Source organism: Coregonus clupeaformis, chromosome 27 (genome assembly GCF_020615455.1).
Source record: "Coregonus clupeaformis isolate EN_2021a chromosome 27, ASM2061545v1, whole genome shotgun sequence".
NCBI lineage: Eukaryota > Metazoa > Chordata > Actinopteri > Salmoniformes > Salmonidae > Coregonus > Coregonus clupeaformis.
The window spans coordinates 19192185-19210250 of record NC_059218.1 but is presented as its reverse complement, the minus strand read 5'-3'; the positions used below and the strand labels follow the sequence as shown (position 1 = coordinate 19210250).

Here is an 18066-nt window from a genome sequence, read left to right as displayed (position 1 = left end):
TATATGAACTGGTACAAAAAAACAACACTTGATTCAACACTTTGAGTTTTTCCAATTTAAATTATTATACAAAATCCTTGCCACCAACATCATGCTATATATATGGGGCATACAACAATCTCAGCTCTGTAGATTTTGCTGCGAAGAGACAGAATCACTAGATCATTTATTCTGTTTTGCCCCTATGTAGCTTGTTTCTGGTCACAGGTTCAGGAATGGTTAAAAATTCACAACATTCACTTAAAATGAACCTTACAAATAACAGTGCTGGGTGATTTGGAAAGCCATAGTCAATCAATCAATAATATAATAATACTCATAGGAAAGGTTTTCATCTTTAGCTCACAATCTGTGGATACTATGCGATTAGAAAGGTTTCAACATTTACGTAATACATCACAGCACAATTGAAAAATATATGGCACATGGAAACCAAATGAGGGTGGTCTATGGTGATAGGTGGGATGGGCTGAGAGTGGCTGAGGGGTAGGATTGAGAGTTTATGTTCGGTAATGTATTATTGTTATGTGATTGCTGTATATAAAAGTACCAGTCAAAAGTTTGGACACACCTACTCATTCCAGGGTTTTTCTTTATTTTACTATTTTCTACATTGTAGAATAATAGTGAAGACATCAAAACTATGAAATAACACATATGGAATCCTGTAGTAACCAAAAACGTGTTAAACAAATCAAAATATATTTTAGATTTGAGATTCTTCAAAGTAGCCACCCTTTGCCTTGATGACAGCTTTGCACACTCTTGGCATTCTCTCAACCAGCTTCATGAGGTAGGCACCTGGAATGCATTTCAATTAACAGGTGTGCCTTGTAAAAAGTTAATTTGTGTTGTGACAAGGTAGGGGTGTGGGGGTATACAGAAGACAGCCCTATTTGGTAAAAGACCAAGTCCATATTATGGCAAGAACAGCTCAAATAAGCAAAGATAATCGACAGTCCATCAATCAATCAATCAATCAATCAATCAAATTGTATTTATAAAGCCCTTTTTACATCAGCAGATGTCACAAAGTGCTATACAGAAACCCATCCTAAAACCCCAAACAGCAAGCAATGCAGATGTAGAAGCACAGTGGCTAGGAAAAACTCCCTAGAAAGGCAGAAACCTAGGAAGAAACCTAGAGAGGAACCTCTGAGGGGTGGCCAGTCCCTTTCTGGCTGTGCCGGGTGGAGATTATAACAGTACATGACCATTAAGGCCAGATTTCTCTCCAAGATGTTCAAACGTTCATAGATGACCAGCAGGGTCAAATAATAATCACAGTGGTTGTAGAGGTTGCAACAGGTCAGTACATCAGGAATAAATGTCACTTGGCTTTTCATAGCCGGGCATTTAGAGGTTGAAATAGCAGGTGCGGTAGAAAGACATGAAGGTCAGTCAATCTGGAAAATTTCAAGAACTTTGAACGTTTCTTCAAGTACAGTCGCAAAAACCATCAAGTGCTATGATGAAACTGGCTCTCATGAGGACCGCCACAGAAAAGGAAGACCCAGAGTTTCCTCTACTGCAGAGGATACGTTTATTAGAGTTACCAGCCTCAGATTGCAGCCCAAATAAATGCTTCACAGAGTTCAAGTAACAGACACATCTCAACATCAACCGTTCAGAGGAGACTGCGTGAATCAGGCCTTCATGGTCGAATTGCCGTAAAGAAACCACTACTAAAGGACACCAATAAGAAGAAGAGACTTGCTTGGGCTAAGAAACACGAGCAATGGACATTAGACCGGTGGAAATCTGTCCTTTGGTCTGATGAGCCCAAATATGAGATGTTTGGTTCCAACCACCGTGTCTTTGTGAGACGCAGAGTAGGTGAACGGATGATCTCCGCATGTGTGGTTCCCACCGTGAAGCATGGAGGAGGAGGTTTGATGGTGTGGGGTGCTTTGCTGGTGACGCTGTCTGTGATTTATTTAGAATTCAAGGCACACTTAACCAGCATGGCTACCACAGCATTCTGCAGCGATATGCCATTCCATCTGGTTTGCGCTTAGTGGGACTATCATTTGTTTTTCAACAGGACAAAAACCCAAAACACACCTCCAGGCTGTGTAAGGGCTATTTGACCAAGGAGAGTGATGGAGTGCTGCATCAGATGACCTGGCCTCCACAATAACCCGACCTCAACCCAATTGAGATGGTTTGGGATGAGTTGGACTGCAGAGTGAAGGAAAAGCAGCCAACAAGTGCCCAGCATATGTGGGAACTCCTTCAAGACTGTTGGAAAAGCATTCCTCATGAAGATGGTTGAGAGAATTCCAAGAGTGTGCAAAGCTGTCATCAAAGCAAAGGGTGGCTACTTTGAAGAATCTCAAATATAAAATATATTTTGATTTGTTTAACACTTTTTTGGTTACTACATGATTCCATATGTGTTATTTCATAGTTTTGGTGTCTTCACTATTATTCTACAATGTAGAAAATAGTAAAAATAAAGAAAAACTCTGGAATGAGTAGGTGTGTCCAAACTTTTGACTGGTACTGTATGTAAAATGTGTATGTCCAATGTATATGTAGCAGAAAAGCTGTACAAAATATGTGTCCTCTGAAGAGGGATGGCTTAATAATAAAATTAAATATTAGAATGTGGAAGTCAGGCTGTAACACAGCAAAATGTGGAAAGAGTCAAGGGGTGTGAATATTTTCTGAAGGCACTGTATAGCTGTAAACTAGTGACAACCTGCAAGATTTACATTTTAGTCATTTAGCAGACACTCTTATCCAGAGCAACTTACAGTTAGTGAGTGCATACATTTTTCATACTGGCCCCCCGTGGGAATCAAACCCACAACCCTGGCGTTGCAAGCGCCATGCTCTACCAACTGAGCTACAGGAGGCCTATAATAGATTGATAGATTAAATGTGAAGATAAAACATTTTGTATAATAAGATATCATTGTATTTTGAATGATGTCAATGAGTGATATGAATAAGAGGAGTGTGCACACATGCATGTGTGTGTGTGTGCTACGTCCACTCTGTTCTTCCTTTCCTTTCTACTTGAGTCATGGTGAGGAAGTCCTCTATCCCATCATTCCTCAAAGTGATAGATGGTCATTTTGGGTTCTGATCTGCTTCAGCAGGGCAGAGGTTTCCCTATCCCCGTTTATACCTGGTTCCAACATGCTGTTGTCCTGATCTTGTCCACATTCTGATTGTGCCCACATTTTTAGACAAGTGTAGACAATCGAAAAATGAATTGTGATCTGATTGTGATTAGATCTCCCTGACCACATCCAGAGGTAGTCGAAGACGCATCTTGTACGGATATCCTTGAAGTGTAAACGATTCCTGACAACGAAAGCATAACATTTGGCCAAGGTCACGGTTGTCCCACCCTCTCAAAAAATATCACACCGGCCAGTTGAGGTATAATTATGGACAATCATACCTCTACAATTCCTCCAGAATTAAGATCATATTCTTCATTAGAAACCAATTACCTACTCACACTGTGGTCGGATGCCACAGTCCAATCGAAATTAGATCAAGCATATAGAAATAAAGATATGTATATATAGTAGCGATGAGGGAAAAAGGGTTCTCATTTTCCCACATTCAATGCCAGTGCAAAACCAAACATTTGAAAACATTGTACATAAAGGTCAAGGACTGTAATAGCAGGAGTGGAAATGGGAGCCCCAATCCCCAATGTATTCACAGTTGGACGAGGTATTGAGTGAGCATCCCACCACCCCGCCCATGACCCACCATCCCATGCATCCCCCATATGTAGTTCCGTTTAAATTCTGTAATGCTAGTATAGGGCAGTCTATCAGTCTATCAACTCAGGATAAGTGAAATAGACTCTGTTAGTGAATTATCATTGATCAATGATTTGGAGGAAACAAAACCAAGTTTGTTCTTCTCCCAGCATGTCACATTTCCCCCCTTTGGTGGGCTACTGTTTAAGCCAATACTAAATAAGAATCTCTGGTATATAATGCAGTCCTGTTTATTATAGACTATTCTGTGAATCTCAGACAAATCTCTCTATAGCAATAAAGTGCAGAAGATGTCCAAACTGATGTGTAAAGGCGCATAGCTTTCTCTTTCTGTGTCACACTGTCCAATATAATGTAGCCTACAATAGGAAGGACTAGGCTACTTTTAGATTTACACTTTATTCCTCCATAGTATTTGCTTTACATGCGTGGTCCATTGTAGGACTATAGATGTCAGTTTATTTAGAGAGCTTAAAGTATTTGCCTTTTCAATCATGAACATAATTATGAAGACAACATATGTAAACATCCATGCATAAAGATCAAGCCGTACAGACCTGTTTGAATGAATGCGTTACGCCATTCGGAGATAACTACTCTGTAACTTAACTTAACTTAACTTTCTGTTTCTACTGTGTGCATAAGGGCCCTAAGTGTCATTTGTATTTATACTGTGCATTAATTGTATTTTGTGCACACATCCAGATACTCAGCTAGTTTGTGTGTTGACTTTTCTGAATATTTATTTGTGCGGTGGTGGACAGGTCGAGGTTATCGGGACAGTAGATAACAAAGGTGGGCTGTAATGATGAGAGTATAGACTATTGACTATAAAAGTGTGCAGTTTTCTGTTGATTTATACAGCTTGTGTCATAAGGGGAGGTTCAAGGCAGGTTGGATTAATTTGCGTATAGGGAGGGCACAGGGAATCTGGTCACAATATGGATGCAGTGGCCAGCTAGAGACACATTTTATTACCATGTGTAGATGCAACAAATCTCGATCATATAGTGATCGAATCGTCTTGATCAGATGACGAAAACCACATGTTAATGCAAGGTGTCACCATGGCTTCTGAGGATAATAAAAGGAAGTATACATATGTAATGCCTTGTTAAAACATGTATTTAGAACTATGGTTTAATAGCAATAATAATATGTGGATGTATATTTTGTATACATTTAATCCGATTTTCATGAACTCTACGTTTTACGACAGCCTTCGCTGTTGGGCCTATGTTGGTTAAATTATTATGTACTGTTACTTTAAATATGTTGGGACCATTTCTGTTCATGTGAAGGGTGTGTGATCGTTTGGGCCAATCAAGATGGACTATGGGTGGTGTGCGGAGGGCTTCGCAGGTTTTTCTGTTGTAGCTGAGGAGAGAAAGAAAGGGAGAGAGATGCTCTTGTGAAGCGGGAAAACATTTTATGTACTAAAAATAGTTTTTTCCCCGAATTGGGTTGAACTGTGCTCTAATTTACTCACCTTAAAAAAATTAGATTTAAAATGTAATATTTTAGAGAGAGAGTGGGCTCAAATTCGCTTGCTGCTTGGCTGGATTAACGAAGGTTCCAGACGCTTCGGGAGCTAGTGTCACGCCCTGACCTTAGAGATCCCTTTTATTCTCTATTTGGTTAGGTCAGGGTGTGATTTGGGTGGGCATTCTAGTTTTTCTATTTCTTTGTTGGCCGGGTATGGTTCCCAATCAAAGGCAGCTGTCTATTGTTGTCTCTGATTGGGGATCATACTTAGGCAGCCTTTTTCCAACCTTAGTTTGTGGGATCTTGTTTTTGTGTAGTGGCTTTCTAGCCTGCAGACTTTACGTTTGTGTGTATTTAGTTGTTTTTGTCTGTAGTCATTTAATAAAGTAATATGTTCGCCTACCACGCTGCACCTTGGTCCGATCCGTCAATCCACGAGTGTTACAGAAGATCCCACCACAAACGGACCAAGCAGCGTGGCCAGGAGGAGCAGACATCCAGGACACATGTGGGGAAGACATTCTGGACATGATGGGAGATATTGGCCGGAAAGGGACCCTGGGCGAAGGAGGAGACCCAGGCAGGAAGGGAACGCCTTCCATGGGAGCAGACGGAGGTAGCGAGGGAGGATCAACGGCGACTCCGAAGGTCACGACCACGACGGAAGCCAGAGAGGCAGCCCCAAAGATTTGTTTTGGGGGGGCACACAGGGTGGTTGGCGGAGCCAGGTTTCAGACCAGAGCCAACTCCCCGCACTCGCTTTAAGGAGCATGGGACCGTTCAGGCACCCAGTTATGCGGTGATACGCACTGTGTCTCCAGTGCGCATTCACAGCCTGGTGCGCTTGGTGCCTGCACCCCGCACTTGCCGGGCTAAAGTGAGCATCAAGCCAGGACGGGTTGTGCCGGCTCAGCGCTCCTGGTCTCCAGTACGCCTCCTCGGTCCAGTATATCCTGCGCCGGTCCTACGCACTGTGTCGCCAGTGCGCCTTCATAGCCCAGTGCGTCCTGTGCCAGCGCCCCGCACTTGCCGGGCTCCAGTGATGATCCATGGCCTGAAGCCTCCAGTGATGATCCATGGCACGAAGCCTCCAGTGATGATCCATGGCCCTAAGCCTCCAGTGATGATCCATGGCCCGAAGCCTCCAGTGATGATCCATGGCACGAAGCCTCCAGTGAAGATCCATGGCACGAAGCCTCCAGTGACGGTCCATGGCCCGGAGCCTCCGGCGACGGTCCGCGGTCCGGAGCCTCCGGCGACGACCCACGGTCCGGAGCTTCCGGCGACGATCGACGGTCCGGAGTCTCCGGCGACGATCCACGGTCCGGAGCTTCCGGGGACGGTCTGCGGTCCGGAGCCTCCGGCGACAGTCTGCGGTCCGGAGCCTCCGGCGACGGTCTGCGGTCCGGAGTCTACGGCGACGTTCCGGAGTCTCCGGCGACGGTCGGCGGTCCGGAGTCTCCGGCGACGGTCGGCGGTCCGGAGTCTCCGGCGACGGTCGGCGGTCCGGAGTCTCCGGCGACGGTCGGCGGTCCGGAGTCTCCGGCGATGACCCACGGTCCGGAGCTTCCGGCGACGATCGACGGTCCGGAGTCTACGGCGACGATCCACGGTCCGGAGCTTCCGGCGACGATCCACGGTCCGGAGTGTACGGAGACGACCCACAGTCCGGAGCTTCCGGCGACGATCGACGGTCCGGAGTCTCCGGCGACGATCCACGGTCCGGAGCTTCCGGCGACGATCCACGGTCCGGAGTGTATGGAGACGACCCACGGTCCGGTTCCTCCGGCGACGATCCATGGTCCGGAGCTTCCGGCGACGATCCCCGCACCAGAGGCACCACCAAAGATGGCGGATCCGCGAGCGGAGCGGGGTCTACATCCCGCACCGGAGCCGCCACCGAGGCTAGATGCCCACCCGGACCCTCCCCTAATGAGTCAGGTTTTGCGGCCGGAGTCCGCACCTTTGGGAAGGGGGGGGGGGTACTTTCACGCCCTGACCTTAGAGATCCCTTTTATTCTCTATTTGGTTAGGTCAGGGTGTGATTTGGGTGGGCATTCTTGTTTTTCTATTTCTTTGTTGGCTGGGTATGATTCCCAATCAGAGGCAGCTGTCTATCATTGTCTCTGATTGGGGATCATACTTAGGCAGCCTTTTTCCAACCTTAGTTTGTGGGATCTTGTTTTTGTGTAGTGGCTTTCTAGCCTGCAGATTTTACGTTTGTGTGTATTTTGTTGTTTTTGTCTGTAGTCATTTAATAAAGTAATATGTTCGCCTACCACGCTGCACCTTGGTCCGATCTGTCAATCCACAAGCGTGACAGCTAGCTTGGATTCGTTGGATCGGGAGCTGGAGAGGACTGTTTGGTCTGAGTGAATTTGAGGGCTTCATTGATGCTGGACATCGTTTTTTGGATGCATGCAGTGCACTTTCTGCTAATTGGATTGTAAATAGGCAACTGTTGGTTTCAAGGGGGGTCTACGAAACCGTGAGTAACTGTGGGGTTAGCCTAATGGTTTAGGTTTTAGGCTGTCTTAAAATTGTATTGTGTCAAGTGTATTGCAGATTGTATGCAAGTTTACCATTCATTATTCATTATTTTCTATATAAACATTCTATCTGTAGGTAAGAACCCTGGTACCTCTGTTTTTTCCCTAGCAAGTTAAGTCAAACCAGGTTTATTATATACCGAGAGTGTCCTTTTCACCATACTTACTGTATTGATTTATCTGAGCCTGTGGTGAGAGGGTTACATTTTGGGGGCTGTCCGGGATATTATTTTATTTGTTTTCCTTGAATGACACTGTGTATTTTCCGTACATATTAACAATAACTACTAAGCTTTTACGCTGAGTCACTGTACTAAACTGTTAGTTGTTAGCGCTTTGTTTTTCTAATCGTCCCTGCTTAATTGAGATTGTAGCTTGGTGCACTGAACAGAAGGTAGCTACACACAATGCTGTTGTACTGAGTAATGTGTCTGTTGAAGTAACAGATGAAGAACTGCATGAAGCCCTCATTCATGTCAAACCTTTGCGGAAGGCTTTGGTGTGCAATCGATGCTCGTATGCATCTGGTGAAAAGCATTATGTCTTGGTTGAGATGTCACAGGATGTAACTAAGATGGTAGTACCAGATGTTGTAGGGATACCTGGAGAGGTTGGTACCTTGCCTGTACATGTCATTGTTGCATCACCTGCATCTCCTGCTGAGGGTGAAGATTTTCAGCCTAAGCTGCTGTCCTTTCTGAGGAAGGAAGGGAAGACTGTTGCAGAAGTCCTTCTCCACTTCTGTTGATCTAAATACTACGTTGGTTAGTGCCATTAGTTCATTGGTGGAGCAATGTCACCGCCTACTGAAATGCAAGGTTACCGCAAGCTATGCATGTTCTCTGGCGTGAAGCCTACTCCCAGTGGAGAAGAGGAGTATGATGATTGGGCTGAGCAGACCACTCATCTGCTGGATGAATGGCAATGTAGTGATAATGTGACGAAGCAGAGAATAGTTGAACATCTAAAAGGTTCTGCTGCTGACATTGTGAGGTTTTTGAAGATTGGAAATCCCACAGCTACTGCTACTGATTACATGAACACTCTTGAAACTGCATTCGGAACCACTGAAAGTGCATCTGATCTGATGGCAAGGTTCAGAAACACGTTCCAGAATGAGGGAGAGAAACTTTCTGCATATCTGCTGAGATTGAACAAACTGCTGCACAGTGTATTTTGCAAAGGTGGAATTGAACTGTCTGAGATTAATAGCAAACGCATCGAACAGGTTGTGAGAGGTGCCCTATCACATGACATGGTTGCTCTTCTCATACGGATGACCTACAAGCTGCGTGATCCACCTACCTTCTCTGAGCTGCTTCACGAGGTAAGGGAGGAGGGAGATATGATTCAATACAGGACTGTTCCCACAAGTGTTGTGATGTCATCAGCTGTCACTCCAGTTGTTGCTGCACCCACAGAAGTCAACAGCGACATGGAGCTGCTGAGGAAAGAAAACTGAGATTACTTAGGTTTGCTGCTGTCACCACGGGTAAGCCTGACATGTTCACTCAGAAGACAGATTGCACATTCAATGTCAGAAGGAAGAACGCTGATCCATCTCAAGGTCCCACTAAGGATGAAGGCCGACCTGGTATCTTCTGCTATAAATGTGGAGAGGATGGACACTTCAAACAAGACTTTGAGGGCGAAGACAATCTGAGGAAAGTCAACAAGCGTCTCATCAGCCAGAAACGGTCAATGGGAAACTACAGTGGGACCCAGTAAAGGAGTGGCATGACGTCCCGGTGAAGATACGTTCCACCAAGTGCAACAAGAAACGTGAAGAAGCAAAATACATGCTATCTACCGGCTTAATGGGCCCTAGTGTAGTTGTTCCTGTACAGATTGAAGGCATCTATGCTTTACTAGATAGCGGGTCTCAGATGATCCTACTCTACAGATCCTTTTACAAGAAGTCCTTGACACATCTGCCATTAAAGCCCATTGAACACTTGGAGATTTGGGGCCTTAGCTCAGAGCAATACCCCTATGATGGCTATTTGTCGTTGAAGTTGGAGTTTTCAGGATCACTAGTAGGTGTAGCAGAGACCATAGAAGCACGTGTGTTGGTTTGTCCAGACCTGGCCATGAAAGGTGAAGTCTCTATCCTGGTTGGTACAAACACTTCTGTGGTGAGAAGGCTGATGATGGTTTGCGAAGAGAAAGGAGGTGAAGGTTTCCTGAGCACACTACGAGTTCATCCTGTTATCAAAGAGGCTTATGAGAAGATGAAAGAGATCCCAACTGATGTTGGGACCAGAAAAGAGGAATAGTATGGTTTTCACAGACAAAACCTGTAACATTGCCCCCTGGTGGACTACCAAGAGTCACAGGGATTCCAAAGTTTCCTGTATCAACTTGTACTCAGACCATTTTGATAGATAGGCCTGAAGAATCCCAGTGTCCAGAAGACTTCTGGTTTCCAGAAGAACTTCTTGTGAGACCTGAAATTCAGACGTCTACGGTTGTGTTGTCTAGAAGAATAACAGTTACAGTCAGGAATGTATTGTCAAGGGAGATAACCTTAAAACGTGGCATGCCCATTGCTTACCTGTTTCCTGTAGATGTAGCTCCTGTTCCTGCTGCCCCTGAGAGGAGTAAGTGCAACTTACCTGAGAAGCTGACTTCTTCTTCACTCAACTTCGGTGACTCACCTTTATCTGAAGAATGGAAGAGGAGGTTAACTGACATGATGATTGAATGAAAATATGTTTTTTCAACTCATGAGTTTGACGTTGGTTGTTCCAAGAGTACCCGCCATACCATTAGAGTCACTGATGACACACCGTTTAGGGAGAGGTCTCGACAGCTGTCTCCAGCTGATGTGGAAGGTGTAAGGAAACATCTGAAGAACCTGAAAGATGCTGAAATCATCTCTCCGTCGAAAAGCCCCTATGCGTCACCGATTGTAGTGGGGAGGAAGAAGAACGGAGACCTATGGATGTGTGTGGACTACAGAACACTCAACAGACGTACAGTTCCTGTCCAATACACCATTCTACGAATTGAAAATGCCCTGAACAGTTTGAATGGAAGCAAATGGTTCAGCGTGTTGGATCTCAGAAGTGGATATTATCAAATTCCAATGAGTGAAGCTGACAAAGAGAAGACTGCTTTCATATGTTTGGCTGGATTCTATCAGTTTGAGAGGATGCCGCAGGGTGTGTCAGGAGCACCAGCAACTTTTCAACGTGTTATGGAACAGACCGTTGGAGACATGAACCTGTTCGAAGTTCTAGTGTACTTAGACAACCTGATAGTGTTCAGAAAGACACTGGAAGAACACGAAGAGAGTTTTCTCAAAGTGTTGGATCGCTTGAAAGAAGTTCTAAAGTTGTCTTTGGACAAGTGTCAATTCTGCCGAACGTCAGTCAACTATTTGGGACACATAGTATCCCAGGATGGAGTGGCTGCAGACCCATCAAAGATCGAAGCAGTAACCACATGGCCGAGACCAAACACTGTGTCTACTCTGTGTTCTTTTATTGGATTCTGTGGGTATTATAGAAGATTTGTGAAAGACTACTCAAAAGTGAGTTAACCTTTGAACCAACACCTTCATGATTACCTTCCCTCAGCCAAGAAAGGAAGAAAGTCCAAGGAAAGAACAGAGTACTTCAAGCCTTCTGAACCCTTCGGATCTAGGTGGGATGAGAAATGTGAAATGGCCTTTGAGAAACTGAAGGAAAGCCTCACTAAAGCTCCGGTGCTGGCTTTTGCAAACCCTCAACAGCCATATGTACTACATGTTGATGCAAGCGGTGAAGTGTTAGGTGGAGTATTGTACCAAGAAGACAAGGATCAACATCTGCGTCCAGTTGCATTCGTCAATTGAAGTTTATCTCCATCTGAGTGCAATTACCCTGCTCATGTGGTCCTCTGTATCTCAATTGGTAGAGCATGGTGCTTGTAACGCCAGGGTAGTGGGTTCGATCCCCGGGACCACCCATACGTAAAAATGTATGCACACATGACTGTAAGTCGCTTTGGATAAAAGCGTCTGCTAAATGGCATATTATTATACGTCTAAATATCTAGCATTAAAGTGGGCCGTCGTTGACAAACTGCACGATTACCTGTATGGAGCAAAGTTCGAGGTGAGAACAGACAACAATCCGCTGACATATGTCTTGACCTCAGCAAAACTGGATGCTACTGGTCATCGTTGGCTTGATGCATTGTCTACCTACGACTTTAGTCTTAAGTACATGCCGGGAAAACAGAACATTGATGCCGACTCCCTATCCCGTCATCCGCATGATAAATCTGAAATGAAACCGGATTGGAGAAACATTCCTGCATCATGCGTGAGTGCCATGTGCCAGATGTCAGACCGACTCATCGATCATCTCAAGACAGAGTGATTGACCAATTGGGTGCTTCTATGCATGCCGTTCCTCAAGCATACTGCAATCTGACTATGTTGAGTGCTCATCAGCTGCCAAGGTTGAGTCCATCTGAGCTGTCAGCTGTTCAAAAAGAAAATCTCTGCATTGGTGAGGTGTGGTCTGCTCTAGCAAAGGGTGATGTCACAAGAGTAATTAAGAAGGGACATCCAGCAATCTCTACTCCTGAGAGAATGGGATAAATTAAAGATTGAAGACGGAGTGCTATACATGATTACCAATCCTCCGCATTAGACCTTGTCGCTATCAGTTACTTCTGCCAGAGATGTTTAAAGAAGTGGTGAAGTCACTACACTATGACTCAGGTCATCTGGGATTCGACAAGACTTATGGATTAGTAAGAGACCGTTTCTACTGGCAACGTATGAAACCGGAGGTCAAAGACTACTGCAAGTCCTTTACTCACTGTATCCAGAGAAAGACTCTACCCAATTTTGAGAGTCGCCTTATACATTAAATGTTGAGCATGCTTGGAGTCAAGAAGTCAAGAACAACACCGTACCATCCTCAGGGAGATCCACAACCTGAGAGATTTAATAGAACGTTGTTGAACATGCTTGGAACACAGAATCCAAAGAGAGAGTAAATGGAGTCAGCATATTGTACATCTTGTACATTCGTATAGTTGCACTCAGAATGAAGCAACCGGATACTCTCCGTACTTTCTCATGTTTGGCCGTGAAACAAGGTTACCTGTAGACTTGTTCTTCGGAGTCTCAAGTGATGGAGCATCAGAGAAGACTTACCTGAAGTACGTGTCAGACATGAGGAAAGAGTTGCAAGCTTCATTCAAATTTGCAGAGACCACTGCTGACAAACAGAACAAAGGAAACAAACAAATATATGATCAGAAGATTCGCTATTCCCATCTTATGCCTGGAGACAGTCCTGATATGGAATCTAGGACTGAAAGGAAAGCACAAGCTGGCGGATCGCTGGGCTTCTACGCCGTATGTTGTTGACAGTCAAATGCCAAACTTAGCTGTGTTCCGGTTGAAACCAGAGAAGAGAGATGGACCCACCAAAATCCTTCATTGGAATCACCTGTTACCACTAGGAGAGCAAGTGCGCCTAGAACCAGTGGCTGACGTTGAGCCAACACCGAGTCAAAGAACCCTGCAAAGAAGAAAAAAGAAAGAAAAGAAGCAGAGTGAAGTGTATTCGAACAATCCTGAAAGCAGCGCTTCAAGTGGAGAAGTGAATAATCTGAATATCTTGAAGATGTCGATTCAGAGAATGAAGACATAAGAGTGTGGTATGATTGACCTGACACAAACTGTCAAGACAAAGAAGATGAAGAAACGTCAGAAAATTACAGTTTGGACTTACATGGAATGTAGTGACTGGAGAACCTAAGGCGAGATCAGGAGAAGAAAAATAAACTGAGTCCACTGAAGAAACAAATAAAGCTGAAGAAGCAACAGAAACAACTGAAGCTGAGGAAACATATAGAACAAATGAGGATGAAACAAATGAGGTTAAGAAATCAGATTCAGTTGAAGACAACTCAGAAGCAGAAGCAGAGATAAGAAGATCTCTAAGAACTAAGAAATCTTCTACACTACTGACCTATGACACACCTGGAGTTCCTAGTGTGGTGTCTGTTCGTATAGTAAGATATATCACCTCTATATACAAGTGAATTGGGGTAGTACTATGTGTAGGCCTATCCCTTATTCCCTAAGAAACAGAACAGAAGGGTTAACACATTTCTTGTGTTTGTACATACTATGTTCTTTACCCTGGTTTACTTGTCATGAGGACATGCCTGTTTTTGGTAGGGGGAGTGTGTAATAACCTGTTAAAACATGTATTTAGACCTATGGTTTAATAGTAATAATAATATGTGGATGTATATTTTGTATACCTTGTATACATTTAATCAGATTGGTTTTATTTTCATTAACTCTACATTTTACTACAGCCTTCCCTGTTGGGCCTATGTTGGTTAAATGATTATGTACTGTTACTTTAAATATGTTGAGGCAGTTTCTATTCATGTGAAGTGTGTGTGATCGTTTGGGCCAATCAAGATGGACTATGGGTGGTGTGCAGAGGGCTTCGCAGGTTTTTAGTTGTTGCTGAGGAGAGAAAGAAAGGGAGAGAGATGCTCTTGTGAAGTGGGAAAACATTTTATGTACAAAAAATAGTTTTTTCCCTGAATTGGGTTGAACTGCACTCTACCTTACTCACCTTAACAAAATACGATTTATAGTTTCATATTTTAGAGCGAGAGTCATCTCAATTCGCTTGCTGCTTGGCTGGATTAACGAAGGTTCCAGACACTTCGGGAGCTAGCTTGGATTCGTCGGATCAGGAGCTGGAGAGGACTGTTTGGTCTGAGGGAATTTGAGGGCTTCGTTGACTCTGGACATCATTTTTTGGATTCATGCAGGGCACTTTCTGCCAATTGGATTATAAATAGGGGGGTCTACGAAACCGTGCGTAACTGTGGGGTTAGCCTAATGTGTTTTTGAGCTCCAACTGCGCCAACAAACATGTTCATTTTGGGTTTTGGTTTAGGCTGGCTTAAAATTGTATTGTCATGTGTATTGCAGATTGTATGCAAGTGTATCATTCATCATTCATTATTCATTATTTTCTATATAAACATTCTATGTGTAGGTAAGAACCATTGTCTCTCTGGTTTTTCACTAGCGAGTAAAGTCATACCAGGTTTATTATATACTGAGAGTGTTCTTTTCACCATACTTACTTCTTTGATTTTATCTGAGCCTGTGGTGAGAGGGTTGCACATAATTTTTTATCTTGAGGTAGGCAGGTAGCTTAGTGGTTAAGAGCGTTGTGCTAGTAACCAAAAGGTCGCTGGTTCTAATCCCCGAGCCGACTAGGTGAAAAATCTGTCGATGTGCCCTTGAGCAAGGCACTTAACCCTAATTGCTCCTGTAAGTCGAGGGATAAGAGCGTCTGCTAAATGACAAAAATGTAAATTTTTATTTGATTTTGATCATTTTAGTTTCCACGTTGAATACTAAATCATACTTTTAGTTTAAAATGTGTTTCACTGTTTAACTGTGTTTTGTGAAGATTTCTGTACCCGAGGCATACAGTTTCACACATACTCCATTCTCCCTCGTCCCATTGGATGTATGAAGTTCAGGTTCAAGCCATTCCTCATCTGTGATCATCTTATTGGCTGATTTCTCTTCCTCCTCCTCCACCTGCACTTCCTCTCCTTCCTCATCAAGTGACTCCATTTCCAGGTTCATGTCAAGCCCAGGTTGGGTCTTCTCCAAGGCTCTAAAGTTGGGTGAATGAGGGGAGGTTTAGGACAATGGTGGGGACCTTCCAGGGATGTGTCTAACTCGATTGCTGATGCTACTGTGTCTGCTTCTTCCTCTCCATCTATATCCTCTGATTCTCTCACTCTCTCCTCCTCTCCCTCACTAGTCTTACTATCCTTCTCTTCCTTTTCAATCACTTCCTCCTCTTCTACTCCTTCCATCCCCTCATCCTCTTCTCCATCCCTATCCTCTTCCACCACACACATCCCTCCCCTCTCCTGTAGTACCTCCTTCGCCTCCCCCTCCTCCCCCTTGTCGCGACATGACTCTCATTATTGTGATGACTATTATTTATCGAATAATTACCTACTATGTTTAATTGTTACTAGATTAAATTAATCATGTAAAAATTAACTAATTAAGAATTTGGGGCACCACGGGAAAAGTTGTTTAACGAGTTACCGTTTACAGAATTAACTCTAAAGATATCTAGATAACTCTTATCGTTTAACAGTCATTTATTAATCATTTACCTCATATCAGTCTCATTCTGAAAGTCGTAGACTTTAAGTCTGCACGAATCCGGGTCTTACTGATCATTCCATACCACACAAATTGATGTAATTATTTATATACTAACTAATTAAAAATGATAACACAAGATACAAACACATACACGGTATAGGTAGGGATTAGAAACGTAATACAATGAAAACGGGTCCCTAGCGGACTAACACAATATGACACATGTTACAAAAGATGACGAGAGAGAGAGAGAAAACACTTGGATACACATGGACCTACGCTCACAGTAATCCTAATACTTTGCCCCGAACTGCCGCCCATTTGGGAAGAAAGGTAATGCATGTATTTACGTGTTGGAGGTCTTCGTCATGTATCTCTGTTGGACCCAGGCCTTCGTGGGAAGGGGTCGATTGGGCCTTCTCTTTCAGATGGCCTTTTAGATGTAAGGCTCAGATTGTCCACAAGAGGTCACAATGTTCTTCTTCTTAGTTGTCTGTTTACTTTCACTCGTTCTGGAAGTGATCCCATGTGGGGTGATGAGAGCAGTGTAGTAGACGATGGCTTGAAGAGAGTAACAGGATGGTCCCTCTTAAATTCACCTTCTTAGATACAGTACTTAGAACAGCTACTCAGCCGTAACATTGATTGTTAGTGGAGGCAACTTTGTCGTCTTCACCTCGTGTTGATTTTCAGGGTCGGGACCAATATGGACAAAAGCTGCAGCTTGAGGTCCGTCTAGTCTGATCTGATCATTCTTAACTCAATATTTTATGCACTCTGGTAAAGAGGGGCGTTTCTGTCATACTGACACACTCTCTGAGCTCCCTCGGGCGTGGCTAGTTACGAGGCAAAAGTATTATCATCACTATGATTTTGTTAGAAAGCTAAAATCACATTCCTATCTTCAAGAAAACATTGTCTTCCTCCTTGATATTTCCTACACAACGTAAAGGATGAAAACCTGATATACACAGTGTAAAAGCTCTTTAAGTTCCAATGTTTTCGTTATAACGCCTTTAAACCGTTTTTAATGACATCACAAAATATACATTCATTTTCCATATTCCATTTCTCATCATTCCCAATGTTTGGATGAATAAAATATATTGTCCCAATGTTCATTGTTGGATGTTGAAGTTTTTGGGCAGCAAAAAGTATCTGAAAACAAAGGCATTCCTTTCACCATACTAGAGTGCCAGAGATAGATTATCCTATCTCTCTAATTTATGGCAGCATTAAGGTGTCAAGACCGGCTGCTGCCTCCTGCAGGAGAAATAGAGTATTACATAACACCTGCCATTATTTCTGTGCATTTCCATGGTTATAGCTAGATAGTCTGCCATTACCAACCATTAGTTTAACAGTCGTCTGCCAACTAGTCACATTAATCTGATTGTGAGTCCAAAATATTTCTAGAGATAATCAATATCCTTTCATCTAATGATTAGGGTGTAATGATGGGTAGGAAAAAGGGCAGATTTCAGTTGTGTATTTACAGCTACTCTATACATAATCAGTGCGAGCCAGACCACCTCTTGTCTCTTGCTCACACTCCCTCTGCTGCTGCTCCTGCACATGGTGGAGATGTGTATGTAAGACATGCAGATACACACACACACACACTCACACACACATCCTTACCCATCTTAGTCTTTCTTGTTTGTGAATCTCTGCTTCAATCTGGGCTTGTAACCTCCTGAGGGAATGAGATAAAGAGAGAGAAAAGGATGATATTCATTTGTAAAATAAATGTGTATAACAGGGTTGGGCTCAACTCGAATTGAAGGCAGTCAATTCAGGAAGTAAACTAAAATTACAATTCAATAATCGAAACATTTCATTTATTTTCAATGACTAAAAAGTAGAAGCTATTTATTTCAAAAGTTTTAAAATGTTTGACTTAAATTCAAATCACTTCCTGCATTGACTGCCTTCAATTCGAATTGCACCCAACCCTAGTGTATAAAAGTAGCATACATTTGTGAAAGTGTGTATATTGCATGACTGACCTCTGCTCCTGTATCCTTTCCTCTTTTTCGTTCATCCTCCTCTCCCTCTCTTCCGCACCCCTCCTCTCAGCAGCAGCTATTGTCCTCTTGTACTT

General features: G+C 43.5%; 1 pseudogene; it reads left to right on the top strand.

Moving 5' to 3' along the window:
* Window positions 1–9059: 9059 nt before the first annotated feature.
* The window catches only part of LOC121542198, a 28935-nt pseudogene continuing 19928 nt past the window's right edge, over window positions 9060–18066 (top strand).